The sequence below is a fragment of the Epargyreus clarus genome, unplaced genomic scaffold, assembly GCF_041222505.1.
Source record: "Epargyreus clarus isolate Ecla_fem2 unplaced genomic scaffold, WU_Ecla_fem_2.2 ptg000012l, whole genome shotgun sequence".
NCBI lineage: Eukaryota > Metazoa > Arthropoda > Insecta > Lepidoptera > Hesperiidae > Epargyreus > Epargyreus clarus.
The window spans coordinates 3,398,572-3,414,552 of NW_027332220.1; the positions used below are offsets into that span (position 1 = coordinate 3,398,572).

At 34.7% G+C, this 15,981-nt stretch overlaps 1 protein-coding gene across 1 annotated transcript in view; it reads right to left on the minus strand.

The window, feature by feature from the left end:
- Positions 1–15,981, minus strand: part of Ald1 (fructose-bisphosphate aldolase) — a 162,553-nt gene that overhangs the window by 103,922 nt on the left and 42,650 nt on the right. The window lies entirely within an intron of this gene.

Sequence of the window (15,981 nt, forward strand, 5' to 3'; positions counted from 1 at the left end):
TTTATGTATTGGTACAATATCCGGTACATTGTACCACAGTTCCCGGCTCAGTACACAGGGCACGCCCACACACGAGTTGAGAACGTCGCGTGAGCAGTACGTGTCGCGACTTACAACACTCGCTTTTGTTATTATTTGTACCGGGACTTGCCCAGGTTATTTGCTCATATTTAGTGAAGGCAATGTTTTTTCATAAAAAAATTGAGGGATTCGAACTACCTTTCCGATTTACTCTAATTTAATTAAAAAAATCCGAACAAGTGCGAAAATTTTTAAATATTGTTTATATTTTATCTTCTGAACATGAATAGTTTTTTTGGTTCATAATTTTAGAGCGTAATTTTTATTTTTATCCGGAACACTTTTTTTGGGTTAAAAGGTACCCAATGCCCTTTTCTGGACCTCTGACAACGTTTGAAAAAAAATAATGACAATCTGTTTAGTAGTTGAGGTGTAAAAGTGTAGCCAGCAAACAAAAAACAAACTCACTTTTGCAATTTTTGATAGTAGTTAGGGTGTATTGGTACAATATCCGGTACATTGTACCACAGTTCCCCGCTCAGTACACAGGGCACGCCCACACACGAGTTGAGAACGTCGCGTGAGCAGTACGTGTCGCGACTTACAACACTCGCTTCTGTTATTATTTGAACCGGGACTTACCCGGATTATTTGTTAATTTATTGAAGGCATGGATTTTTATCAGACTTTAATACTAATTTGCACTTTACATTGAAATCAGTTGGGATTCGAATCTCGGACCTTTTGATTGAAAAAACGCGGTTCAACCACTATGTTCATGTTCATCACTGCACGGACTGCATCTGTCAGGAATTATTCACGAAATTCGCATTTGCTATTCTAATTAAAAAAAAATGGAACAAGTGCGAATTAAACTCGCATGAAGAGAGTTCCGTACGTTGAATATGTTCGTCGCAAAAGTTATTTTAGATCTGATCCCAATTAAAAATTTTCTTATCTACTGTAAATGTAAACTTATTTGCATAGCACTGTAATGTGGAGGGATTTTTCATTTTTCGAGACCCTCAACAAGCCTTTTCATTTGAAATGGCAGACAGACAGACAAACACACGAGTTCCTACAAGGGTTCCATTTTTTGTTTTTTTGGTAAGTCTAAAAACAAGGTTGAATTTAAAATCATATTTAATTTGCCACTTGAAGGTAAACTTAATTGTACGATTAAAAATCTACTAAACCTTTAATATAAACGTACTTCGTAATATATTGCCCCTACCAATTTGTTCCATGCAATTCTTACTCACACATACATTTTGCCAACAATTTAGTTCGGCGTTTATGGTACCATAAACTTTATGAGCTCAGCTGCTAATGTTTAGAATATTAGAGCGTTGAAAACATATGTGTACAGCGTATTTGTGAATGTAATAATATACAACTATTTCATACAATATATTTTGAAGGTGGTAGAACCCTCTGTCATAATTCTATCACATAACGTTCATATTAACATATATTGAAGTTGGTAGAACCCTCTATGCTTCGACTCTGGCGACACCATCGCGACACCTATTTTTTCCTAATAAGCGCTGTTGAGTTCGGTTTGAAGGATGTGGTAAGGGAGACATACTTCTCCGAAGCATTCCAGCTTAGTCCTCAGAGATAGCAACGCGTTTTTGACCGACTTCCGGTAGAAATCTAACCTTAACTGGGGTTGAGTACAAATATCCATGGGCAGCAGTAGCCACCATTACGTGGACTACATGCTCGTCTGCTACTCCTATATAAAAAATATGACATTTATGGTAGTGGCGGCTTACCATCAGAAAGACTGCATGGTCATTCGCTTCTTCTATTATAATAATTCGCCAAGTACGAGTCGAACTCGCACATGGAGGCTTCCGTACCGTTCATTAGTTTTTACTTATTTTTATTCATTTTATTATTTTCAACAATACTTAGTTATAGCACACAAAAATAGATGGCGTTGGGGTGATGATGATACGTAAACAACGTATAACTATATTAAAATATGTTTTATGGTTCTTATTTGTATTTATTGTAATACCAGTTATAGTAGTAAACGGACTTAAAAAAATCTACCGTCTTCCTAGTACGGTTTTAAAGTCAGATCGGAAAATGGCGAAAAATACCGATTTGTTGTATTGAGACCCCCTTTAACAGTTAACTTTATTTTATTTTTAGTATTTCTTGTTATAGAGGCCACCGTTATGCATCTTCTGTAAAAAATCATGTGTCTATCTATTACGGTTCCGGTGATATAGGCATGTGACAGACGGACAGACAGACAGACGGAAAAAAAACGAAGTCTTAGTACTCGTAATAGGGTTCCGTTTTTACTCTTTGGGTACGGAACCCTAAAAAGGTGCTATACAATAATAGAGCATTTCTTACCTATATTCTAAGCACGCACTAAAAATTAATGACCTCCATAATGATAATCTCAGAGCGTTCGGCTGTTCACGAGGGAGCAATGTTTTGAAAATTATGAGATGTTCGCCGTTATCGCTGTAATTAACTCCAGAATAAGATTCAACAGATTATCGTAAGATTCCATTTCTATTTGTTATCTGTGTAAATTGTTTTATTATGTGATATTTACTCGTCATAATTATTATTGGATTATGTTTTTTATGTAAACGAGTTGAATGAATTTTATGTAAACGACAAAGGGCTTATGTAAATATTTACATAGATCTACGAAGTAAGGGTGATGTTTTCCTACATAGTTCGATTTCGGAGGCACCACAGAGTAATCTACTTATTTCGTAGAATAGCAGCGTAGTGCTGCTGTATTCTCAATCAATGGATATACCAAGACACTTATGCGAGGCGTCTCAATTTACTCCTGAGGGATGGCAACACTTCTGCAGCCGACCTGAGGTATCTAATCCTATCTAAGTTTGGATAATAATGTGCAAGAGCTGTAGTGGCCAGTTACCATCAGATGGACTGTATGCTTGTTTGCTATTTTTACATTATAAAACATTGAAACCAGTTAATTACACGTACCTACGTTTAACCGGATATCGAACCCAAAACTCTATCAGAGCAGAGACCGCTACGCCTATCGGAATATTTACCTATAGAAAATATCGTAATGAAAATAAATGTGGAATTCCTTTTACCCCATAAAAAGCTCTTCCCTTAATGGCGGGGAAGAGCTGGCTCTTAACCTGCTCTTCGTCCTCATTAATCTTTTGTTAAGAGCAACTTCACCCCAAGTACTCTACCCCATTTGTTACTTACAGAATAACAATTTATTTTACTTTGTAGGAAATAAAAGTCTTTTAATAAAAATCCTTAAAATAAATCCTTATTTCTTATGTCTATATGAATTAATTAATTTAAAATAGCCCGGTGGTTCAAATTTGGCCTTTTAATCGGATCAATGAGGTTCGAATCCCAGGCACTCACTGGTTTTTCAAAGTTATATGCCTATGAGAAATGATTATCTGCTGTATCGGTGAATAAAAATCGTGAGGAAACCCTTACGCCCGAGTTTTCCTTGAAAAAAGTCTTATAGGTGTGATAAGTGTTGTCTAACGCCTACTGCCTGACTATGGCCTAAAACCCCATTAATTCACAAAGGAGACGCGTACCCCGTTTCACGACCCGCGTGGCGGAGCGGTCACCATACCGGTCTGACGCGCAGAGGGTCCCGGGTTCGATCCCCGGCCAGACAGAAATTTAAATGATGAATTTAGATTTCTGTTTCTGGGTCTGGGTGTTTATGTATTTGTCTCTGTGTGTGTCCATAGCATCCACGATACAGGGAATCCTAGTGTGGGGCTGTGAGTGTAGAAAGCGTTTGTTTGTTTGTTTGTTTGTACCCAGCAGTGGGATAAATTTCCATCATTACAGTTAAATTTTATTCATAGCATTTTGCCGTCTTCCCCGTCACAGTTATAATTACTGTTAAGCACACCTCAATAAACATCATTACTGACAAGCTGATATTATTCATCAACAACGTTATCATCATCATTTTCATTCAGCATATGCATTATCATCACCATCATCTTCAACAAGCTGTAATTCTAGTCTGGTGACTACGTGGTGGTCCACGACCACCATAAATAATAACATACATATCATCATATCATTTTATCAACACAAAACAATACAATTCATCATTATCTTTACCTTCATCACCATAATAATCAAATTCTACAACCTATTCACCTATTCCAGCCTACAAATCTACTATAGAGTTCAACATAATTTATTCCATTTTTATCAACGCAAAACAATAAAAATCATTGTTATCTTCACCATCATCACCATACTGATAAATTTCTAAAACATTTTCACTTATTATACCAGCTTACAACTACTACTATAGAAGTCTACATAATTTATACCCGTAATTGTCTACATTTCTATTATTAAGATTTATACTTGAAAACACACCTCCGTTCTCACCACGTATACCAATCGCTGTGGATTCATAAAATATTTAGATTCATAGCCGAAGAGGCATATTTAAATACATATATGATACTAGGCTACGCTACGTCTTTTCGATCTATTGTTTAATGTCTATTTCTGCCTCATAACAGCAGTGTTAAGCACTGTATTCTGGTTTGAAGGGTAAGGGAGACATACTTTTCCGAGTCATTCCAGCATAGTTCTCTAGTATATCACACTTACCACACACAAAAGTATATACAAGTTCTAAAAGTATATCACACTTACCACACACAAAAAAAAAAACAGTGATAGCCTAGTGGTTAAGAAATGCGGCCTCTCGATCCAGGGGTCCGAAGTTCAAATCCCAGGCACGCACCTCTGAGTTTCAAATTTATGTGCGTATTAGAAATTAATAATCACTTGCTTAAACTGTGAAGGAAAACATCGTGAGGAAACCTGAGAGATTTATATAAAAAAAAAACATCAACAACGATAGGTAGAAATAGGTGTGGCTGTGGTGCCGCCAGAGTCGAACCACAGATTCTACCATATTTATATTAGTTCATTCATTACAAACCGATATTATTAGCAAATGGTTAAATTTATCAAGTACATCTCAACAGTACCCACTTAACGGTTCAGATTTAATGATTAACAAATGGTTGAGGGCACTTGAGTGAGGGCCCTTAAGTAGACTAACGAGAATTAAGTACAGGGAGGTATCTCCCTCGCCTTAAGTGACATTACGCTTTTTATGGTCCAACTTTGAGAGTGTTTTTCACAAATCTTGATTATTTTTGGAAATGTAGGCTTTTTATGACCTGCGTGGCGGAACGGTCTGGAAATACTGGCCTGAATCGCAGTGAGTTTAAGGTTCGATTCCTGGTCAGAAGTTTAAAGGATGATTTGAGATTTATATCCTGGGTAGACGCATGGGACCTATTCGTTTTTGTGTGCAAATGGCACCTATGTCAAGGCATGACCTAGTGTGGGTATATGACAATTTAAAAGCTTTTTTTTTGTAAAATAGAGGTATCAAATAAGCATGCAGCTGATGGTAACTTATTAAATCGATATCGCGTCTTAATAACGGTTAAATATCCTTACAATAACGTTTCGTTATTTGAATATATTAAATTCCTCGTATTTTCTTTATGAACGTGACACGCGCATTGGTTGGGCAATTTATTAGATTTTCTGTATAGACGCAATGTGGGACGCGTGACTATCCCGTAAATGTAAGTCACGTTCCCGGGGAATAGGGATGTGAGTGATTGTGTAAATAACTTGATTGAGTTAGTAACTGTCATAAATAGTAGAACTGTATTTACAGTCCTGCTATTTATAACAGCTGTTGTTTATAACAGTTGTTGCTGGTAAGTATTCATAGCAGATTAATAATTTTGATCGTTTTATAAGTTTAAAGGCAGAGTTCGAGGCGATATTCAAATATATTTATTTTTTGTTCAGGACTGCAGAGTACTGCTGATTGGATAGACCTTTTCTTATACTACCGAATCTGAATTCAACTGTGAGGTTCCGGTAAGAAAATTAGCGTGTTTGTCTTTTTTCGATAACCATTTTTTAGATAATTATTACATTATAATTACTTGCTATATTAAACTGTTATAAATATTGTTAATAATAAAATATTAGTGAGAAATTGTGATGACTTCGTTACAATATCAATAAGACAGTAGTAGTAGTAGTAGTAGTAGTAGTAGTAAGTAGTAGTAACAATGTACCAATTATATCTTAGCACAACCCTTTATTCATAGATGCATGATGTTGTATACATCATACATAAATAATACATGCATCCGTACATCTTCCATGCCAACCCTTCTCAGTTACGCCTTCATCTTACAGTGTCTGATTTAGATCGGGAAGTGTTTTGCATATGTTTTAGATTTGATCAAATCAATCCATATATTCGGTATAGAATTAAAAACGCGTATTTCAGTTTAAAAAGTTTAGAGAATTTTCTCAAAACCGACATATAAAAATCGACATGAAGTTCACTAGTAAATGAATGGATTAAAGTATTTTTTTAGGAGTAATACGGTATGATTGTGATGTGACTCTTTACGTACTTTACAAATCTTTAACTTTTTTAAAGATTCCTTAGACATATGTAATACATCTTTCAATACGCACACATACTTTAAAAAACCAAAAACATGCCTGGAATTCGAACCTTGTATTCCGAATGAAAGGCTGAGTCTCAACCACTAGGTTATCATTGTTATCAATGTAAGCTTTGTAATTTAAACATCAACTTCATAAAAGTAATTTAATATGAACCCTTTGAATGAAGGTGGTAGAACCCTTTGTGGTTCGACTCCGGCGGCACCACCGCCACACCTATTTCTACCTAATAACAGCAGTGTTAGGCGCTGCTGTGTTCCGGTTTGAAGGGTGTGGTAAGGGAGACAGACTTTTCCGAGGCGTTCCAGCTTAGTCCTTAGGGGTAGCCGCGCATCTGTGGCCGACCTCAGGTAGGAATATCTAATCCTATCTGGGGTTGATTACAGATGTCAATGGGCGGCAGTAGCCACTTACCATCAGGTGGACTGCATGCTCGTCTGCTACTCTTATATTATAAAAAAAAAGTAATTTAATATCTTTCCATCCTTCAAAGATATTTCATATATACACATAATACATATCAGCAAATATATTAAGATTGTTTGATAAATAAGGAGATATAATTTCAAGATATGGAGCTCGTGATTAAATTAAGCGGGAGGGTAGTATGAGATCTGTATTTCGGGGATTCAATATTTATAATGTACGATAACGATTAATATATTTTAGGTTTCCCAGAGATATCTCAATAGAATTTAATGTAAGGACTTTAAGAATAGTTTTTTTTTTTATATATATTTGAACCTGACGATAAAGCAGACGTGCTACCTGATGGAAAGTAGTCAACGTCGCCTATGGACATTTGCAACACCAGAGGAGTCGCCAATGCATCGCCGGCTTTGAAGGAGAGCTCTTTTTGCACCTTTTTTGAAGAGCCCCATGTCATAGCGCTCCGGGAATACCTCAGAAGGAAGTTCATTCCACATCTTACAATACTACAATACAATACAACAATAGTAAATAACACTCAATATTTCACTGTAATGTTACCTTTTGTAGATCAAATAAACATAATTACATTACTTCTACGTGTTATATGTTAATGTATTTTTAACCGACTTCAAAAAGGAGGTGGTTATCAATTCGGCCGGTATCTTTTTTTTTTATGTATGTACACCAATTACTCCGCCGTTAGTGGACCGATTTTAATAATTCTTTTTGTTTTAATGTGAAGACAATGGTATTTTTTAAGCTTCTGCAAATTTGTCTTTAAAATAGAAAATATATTTAAGTTTTATTATCTTCACTAATATTATAAAGGGGAAAGTTTGTTTGTTTGTTTGGTTGTAATGAATAAGCTCAAAAACTACTGAAGCGATTTTAAAAATTCTTTCACCATTCGAAAGCAACATTATCTGCGAGTAACATAGGCTATATTTTATATGAAATATATTTGATAAATAGATTTTGAGGCGGTACAAGTTTGGTCAGCTAGTACGAAATAAAATTATACACTATTACATTACAAATCAAAAAGTTACAATGCAACATACAAAAATAATACAATTTTCTTTAGAGACATATCTGAAGTCGACCGTAGATGCGTTGCTATATAGGACTATGTTCGAACGCCTCGGATACGTATGTCTCCATATTCATTCATATTCATATTCATTTATTTGCTGTTAAATGTGGTACAATCTGGGTTGGTAGGAATATTAACAATTTTCTCACACTTAGCTTCAGGGAAGCATGCAAAATTTTAAAAATACATTATAATTATATTAATATTGATTACATTACATTTTATTATACAATCTGGGTTATAACATTTACTTCATGATAACAATTATTAAATTTATATTTTAGCATTAATTTAGTACATATTTGATCATAATTAAAGTCTATAATGTCAATAAATGAATCACAATGTCAATAATAATAATAATAACAATTTTATAAAATATTATGTCAATAAATACAATTAATAAGTTAAGTAAAGTTATGTCATGTTTTAATTAAATGTGTAATGAAGCCTCTTGGTGTAATTTTTATTTTTTATAACACAAATATTCATTTACACTGTAGAAGCATTTTTCTATAAGCCATGCTTTCAGTGCTTTTTTAAAAATTGTCTTTGATTTCTCTTTAAAATCTATGGGTAACTTATTATAAATTTTTATAGCCATAGGATAAGCGTTTTTACTAAATTTCACGGTCTTTGTTAGAGGCAACACTAGTTTATCATAGAATCTTCCTCTATAATCACGGTTGTTATCTCCCTTTTTTTCAAATAGATAGCTATGATAATGCACAAAACTACACATTTCAAGTATGTATACACAGGGCAATGGCAATATTTTTAGCTTTTTAAACAATGGTTTACAACTAGTACGACTTGATACATTGCAAATAGCGCGAACACATTGTTTTTGTCCAATAAACACTTGATTAATATCTACAGAGTTACCCCATAGTATAATGCCATATTTTAAAATAGAAGACACATAGCCATGGTAAGCAATTAATGTTGTTTTTACATTAGTAATTTTAGACAAACGCCTTAGAGCAAAAGCAAATTTATTAATTTTATTGCAAACCATATGTACGTGTGCCCTCCATGTACATTTGTTATCTAGTGCTATCCCTAAGAATAGTGTGGAATCTACTTCTGTCAATATAGAGTCATTGTGCACAATTTTTATTTTGTTATCATTTAGTCGTTTATTATGAAATTGTAGGTATTTAGTTTTGGTTAAATTGACGTTTAAATTGTTTTTTGTTAACCAGGTTATGATTCTATTTACAGTGTTGTTTACCTCTTGTTGAAAACATTTAGTGTCATTAGTTTTGTTCGGAATTATCACAGATAGATTCTTCACCTTCATCAGACTCTTACACCGCGAAGTAGTAAGTACGATGAATCGTGTCGTATGTAACAAACAAGCGTACCTGAAAGTGGAGGATCATTTTAACTGTTTAATCCTTCGGGGGATGAAAGTTTGTATGAGCCTAAATCGGATTACAAGTTCGTTAATGTTTCTAATTTAACCAAACCGTGTCGAACGTCTATTGGTTTTGAACTTCGCTTGATTGAAGGCAATTTAATGAAATTGTACAGTAAGTGGCTTAATTAGGGTTACGGCTTTCAAGAATAATATTGTTAACATTGAGTTATACTCCATGCGTATCTAATAGGTTTCAGAGCATTCGATGTATGTTATAGGATAACTGTATTATTAGGAATCAATAACTTTAGTTGGTAGTTTAGTTTGTTTAAAGGTGGTAGAATAGTCTATGGATAGACTTCGGCGGTGCCACCGCCACATCTATTTCTGCCTAATAACAGCAGTGTTAAGCGCTGCCGTGTTCTGGTTTGAAGGGTGTGGTAAGAAAGACATACTTTTCCGAGGCATTCCAACTTAGTCCTCAGGGGTAGCGGGGCATCTGAGGCCGACCTCAGGTAGGAATATCGAATCCTATCTGGGGTTGCTTACAGATGTCCATGGGCGGCAGTAGCCACTTACTATCAGGTGGACTGCATGCTCGTCTATTACTCTTATATTAAAATAAAGTTATAAATGGTAGATACAACCATTGTACTTAGAGTAGGTAGGTACCACCGTCACACCTATGTCTAACGCGAAGAAGTTCTATTCGATTGAAGGGTGTGGATATCGGCTGACTTATATTTTTACCTATGTGATAATCTGAGGAATAGTATAAGAAAAAATATTTTAATTGACAATTAGTGACGCAGGCCTATGCATTAATATATTTCATTCGAAAATTTGTAAGTGCTTTCAATACAGTTGAAATTCTGTACAAAGTAAATCTATTTCATTTATACTTCATTTCAGTATTCAGAAGTGGCAACTGTAATCGATATGACCACTATCATCAGGTAAACCTTCAAACTAGAACGTAACAGCTACACTACTGTTTCAAGGCAGACATATGTATTATGCCCTGCAAGCTAACATTAAAGAATTCCATGACCATTTATCAGAACTGTTGCGAGTTCCCGCTACTCGTCAAGAGAGGTCGCCACGAGTATTCTGAATCACGCTATCGAAGTTTTCTAAACATCTTGTACATATACAAGTCTCAAACTGAGACTGTCGGAGCACCGCCGCTCCCCGAGTATGATTACCTTTTTTTTCTTTTTTTTTTAACGAGGGGGAAACCTTCAAAAGGTACCCGATGACGTGGGAGCGACGCCGGGTTATGTGGGATTTTTACCGCACTAAAACCCCCCCGTGGCCGTTCTCAACGCTTGTTGGAGAACTCCGGGATCTCCGACGGAATGCAACCGGAGTCCTCCAAGCGCGATGCCCCGATAGTGCTCTGCCCTGGGAGAGCAGTTTTCGCTCCTCCCCCACCATCCGGTGTTCATGACGGTATGCGACCACACATACCACCGTCCTTCCCAGGGTCGCTTACTGAACGGTTCAAGCTCCCACTCTTGCCGCCCGCAACCCCGGAAGCCCCCTTTTAGTCGCCTCTTACGACAGGCAGGGGATACCGTAGCCCTATTCTAGTTCCGGAACTACAGGGACAGAGCATGATCACCTAGCTCGGCGGGAGATCTTCCTTTGCCAAAGAATTATAATCAGAAATAAGATTAAAACGAAAGATAATATAATCGGATTAATTACAAGATACATCTTAATTCAAAACCACGACCGTAGCAAAGCTGTAGAAATATTTTAACTTTTCAAAGAAATAAAGGAGTTTCTTATCCGTTTTCCCTCCACGCGGCGACAGCGGCTGATATTCAAATCCTTTTAATCCGGATTATCTGTTCTATCTAGCTGTTAGATAGAGATGGTGAAACGAGAGATAAAGATTATTCGTTTTAATAATCGATCTATCAAATAACCTACCCAAGATTTTAAAAGAAATTAAATATGTTGATCTTTTGGTAGGCAATACATTGGAATGTCCCTGCCTGTCGTAAGAGGGGACTAAAAGGCTTTCGGGGTTACGGGTGGTAAGAGTGGGAGCTCGAACCGATCTGTTTAACCATTGCAAGCGTTTGGACATAAGCCCCTCTCATTATGGGGACCCGCAGTGGGACACTGATAAATTGATGATGACAAAATATTTTTTTTTACTTTATTAGGATAACAGAAAGATTATATCGTATGAGCGACTCGAAATCAAGTTAAAACTCCCTTTATAGGATCTCATTAAGAAATTGTATTATTATTAACATTCCGGGCATGACGAGGGATGTACAGTTGCCCTTATCAGTTCCCAAGTTGATATTTATTAATGTAACTAGCACAGAATGAATAAGAAATAGACATGTCTTAGGTTTTTTGCATAAAAGTAAAAATACTTATACCCGGCTGACATTCGCGTCAAAGTGGCCACCACAGTCATCCTCGGCTAGATAAAGATCTAGTTATGAATTTAGATATAATTGACTGGATTTTCTGGGTCTCTATTCATGTGTATTCAACTATGTGTGAGACCGTGATTGTAGGAAGGATATTATTTATATTAAATGTTTTTTTTTTTTTTATTAATTGTTTATGTTGCCAGGTGCGAAGACTAACAAGTCAGCTGGCTTCCATACCCTTCCATCGAAGCATAGAACTGCTTCACAATAGAAATAGGTGTGGCGGCGGTACTTCCCTAGTTGAACCAAACTTGTCCTATTTATAATTTTAAATATAAAACTCTCGTGTGTTCACGTGTCTAAAATTCACAATGTTAGTTACCGTACTCCTCCGAAACGGCGTTATCGACTTTCAACAAATTTTATATGCATATTCAGTAGGTCTATTTTTCATATCTCTAAGTGATAAGGGTTGTTCACCCTTAACGTTTTTTTTATTTATATGGCAACACAACGTTTGCCGGGTCAGCTAGTGATTATATCAAATTAAACTATAAATAGTTCATTTTACTATGACACGATTTTTTCCACCGCCCAAAGGCGAAAATTATTTCTACCGACTGACATTTCTACCTGCTTGCAATCTATGGCAACTAATTACAAACTTGAGGTAACCCCGAAAATCTACCCGAAACTCCGTGCGTGTATAGAATACTTCATTCGAGTATTTCGAAGTATTTCTCCCACTCAATATAACTATTTACTAAGTTTGAGAAACATGTGTTTCTAAGGCATATGTTAAAAGATACTTTAGCTAACTGTAATATAAAGATATTTACGAATATAATTAAAATTATAATATTTAGTGGAAGGTCGTAGAACCCCACGTAGTTCGAGTGCCTAATAATAGCAGTGTTAAGCGCTGCTGTGTTCTGTGTTGAAGGCTGTGGTAAGGGAGACGTAATTATTCGAGGTGTTCTTAGATCTCAGATAGGAATCTAACCTTATCGGGGATTGATTACAAATGTTCATGGGTGGCAGTTGCTACATACCATCAGATGAGTAGATAGGTAAAGAGTATAAAACAGAATTTTAAAATTTATCCTACATATACCTAAACATTAACTACAAATACTTTTATTACTGCTAATAACAAAAATAGGGACGTACTCTCTAAATTTTCAAAACAGGGCTGTACCGGTACCCATCTTTTACTTCACTGATATTCCAGAATAAAAACAAAGTAATACTTATGTATTCTCATAAATGTTTCAATATTAAAAGTTGTTAGTAAGTAAATTGATCGGAATCCAATTTCCCAGGTATTATACAATGGGTACGGTTTCTAACAAAAGCAAGTCTGCTATCAATTTAAAATCTAGATTTCAATTTAAGGCGAAACCATCTTGGAACATTTCCAATAACAGATCGAGATAATTGAACCGATAAAGCCTTCATATTTTACAGTTTTAATGGATTTTTTTGTTGTATTATTATCGACCTATTTGTGAGAACCTAAAGCTTTTTTATTATTAGTTTGTAAACGCTGTATTTCTCGTTTTAAAATCTTGAAATATTATTAAAGTTATAAATAAAATATTTGTGTAATAATTTAAAATAAATTCAGTTTTATTTTTCACTAGTAGGGCCCGCGGCTTCGCCCACATTAAAAAAAGCATGACTCATATAACAAAAAAATTGTGACAGTCGCGAGATCTGTCAAAAATTGGTCGCCCTAACTCAAAAACCTTTGTGGGCTCATGCACAACAACTTTACTAAAGATAATGAAATGATCAAATGCATAGTTTACGATTCTATAAAGGATATGCAGACAAACATTCATTTATATATATAGATATTCATTTTATGTATATAGATTAAGTTTTGTATATTATTAAAAACGTATAGAATTTGATAAATAAGTATAAGTTGGGTGGAAAAAATAGATTTTCCATTTTAAAGTGGTCTACATCAGTAAAATCCTTTATCATAAGTAGAAAGTATTTTTTAAAACACTGTTTTTTTATAACAATTTTCTAGTTGTACTGTGAAAATGAATCCATAAACACAGATCGCACATAATATATTATTCTTCAGTTTTATTTGTTTGTAAAAATATACAAAAGAAACAAAGGCTCTACCGAACGTAGAGCCCTTAAAGACATCCCTCTTCCATCCCTCGTGTGCTATTAAGAATAGGGGTTGAAAGGAAAATTCCTTTATATATTCCTCGCGATTTGTGATTTATATTAAGGTTTGTTCAATTCTCAGAATATTTTTCTGTGTATATTTTCGATGTACATTTCTTAATTCGTATGTACAAATTTGTGATGATTTTGGTAATTTGGTAGGTATAAAATATAACGTAACATAAGTTCATAAAATTAGCCAAAAAATAAATAAAAATATATAAATATTTTTTGCTAAATTTGGTACTTAATTTTTTGTCTTTATGTTGGCTTAAGCTTCTAGATTGATTGATGTTACGATCAACTCAACTGTCTTAAATCAGGTAATAAATTGGATTTTAATACGAAAAACGTTGAGAAATAGAAATACTTGTATAGCCATCTCTATTTATTTTCAACATATTTTAATTTTAGTAAGGGTTGTTACAGGCTACCCTGATATATACTCTTTAAAAAAATCAAGTACCTATCTACTACGGTTCAGGAGATAGAGCCCTATGACAGACTGACAGACAGTCAGACGGACAGACAGTATAGGCTTAGTAATAGGGTTCCGTTTTTACTCAGTGGGTATGAAACCCAAAAAAATATGTAAATATAAGGCTTCAAACTTATATCACTCTTCTACCCAAATATAAATCACTATTCTGAGCATCACAAAGATTATAGAAAGGAATTTTCGCTTCAATCTTCCTTTCATAGCCCTTAAGGGATCTTAGTATACGCCTCTAGCACTGAGTATAGGAGTTATTACTCTACTTAGTTTTATGGTTCTGATGATAGTAGGGCTGCTAAGATATGGATTTTGGGAGAGCAATCTCGCATGATTTGGGATCTCCTCACTGAAATTTACCTTGATATTCCGTACTACCTGATGACGTAGGCTAGAAAATGCATATTACTTTAGATTATGTAATATATGTAAAATAAAATAAAATAAAATAAAAATATGAAAATTTACACCGCAAAAAATCATAACAATATTTAATTTACGTTAACTTCGTAAATTCATAATAATAAATTCGTATTTCTGCCTTTTTAAGTGGCCATTAATATGTATATGCAATACTTTGCAATATGTTTAAACATATTTTAAGTTTTAAAATAAAATTATTACAGGTTTGTATAATATATTTTAATATATGTGTCAGTATATGTATGCTTGAATATTAAGGATTGATTATATTATAAAACATAAGTTTTATTTATTTAGCCATTATCGTAATTTGAATCAATAACATGATATTGAAAAATATTCTAAGCATTTCTACAAGGGAAGTGTGAAAAAATCATACATAAATATACAAAAAAGGAAATGCATAAGCTAAAAATACATCGAGTCGGACAATAAGCCAGTCAAATCAAACAGAGGAATTGAAAACAAAACAGTGAATACAAACAAAGGTAGCAAATTGTAAACAAAACAGTAAATACAAATAAAGGTAGCAAACAAATGAACAAATAACAAACAGTTGACTGAAGCTTTTCCATCGATTGAATTTCTCGTATCAATGTTGAGTCAATTAAAATACGACTAGATTCAACCGCGACTTTGCAGATTTTAGAAAGAGCATTTTGAATGTATTCATTATATATTTTTTATCATTTACATCGTAATTACAGCAGTAGTAGCAGTTAGTAGCAGCAGTACAAACAAGCATGCAGTCCATCTGAGGGTCAGTTACCGCTTACAGGCATTAATCCCAGATGACTATGTCCTGATCGAGACAGGTCCCTAACCTGAGGTCGGCAAACATATGCGTTGCAACCATTGAGTACTAAGGTGAATAAGTATGTGTCATAACTATATAATTATATACAAATTACCTTTCGTCTTTTGAAATTTATAATTGGGTACAGCCTTGGCTAAAAGGTTGCTGAAGAGTGCTGATAGTCTACTTACAAGGCAGACTGCCAACGCACGAAGTTACAAGACTTTATGT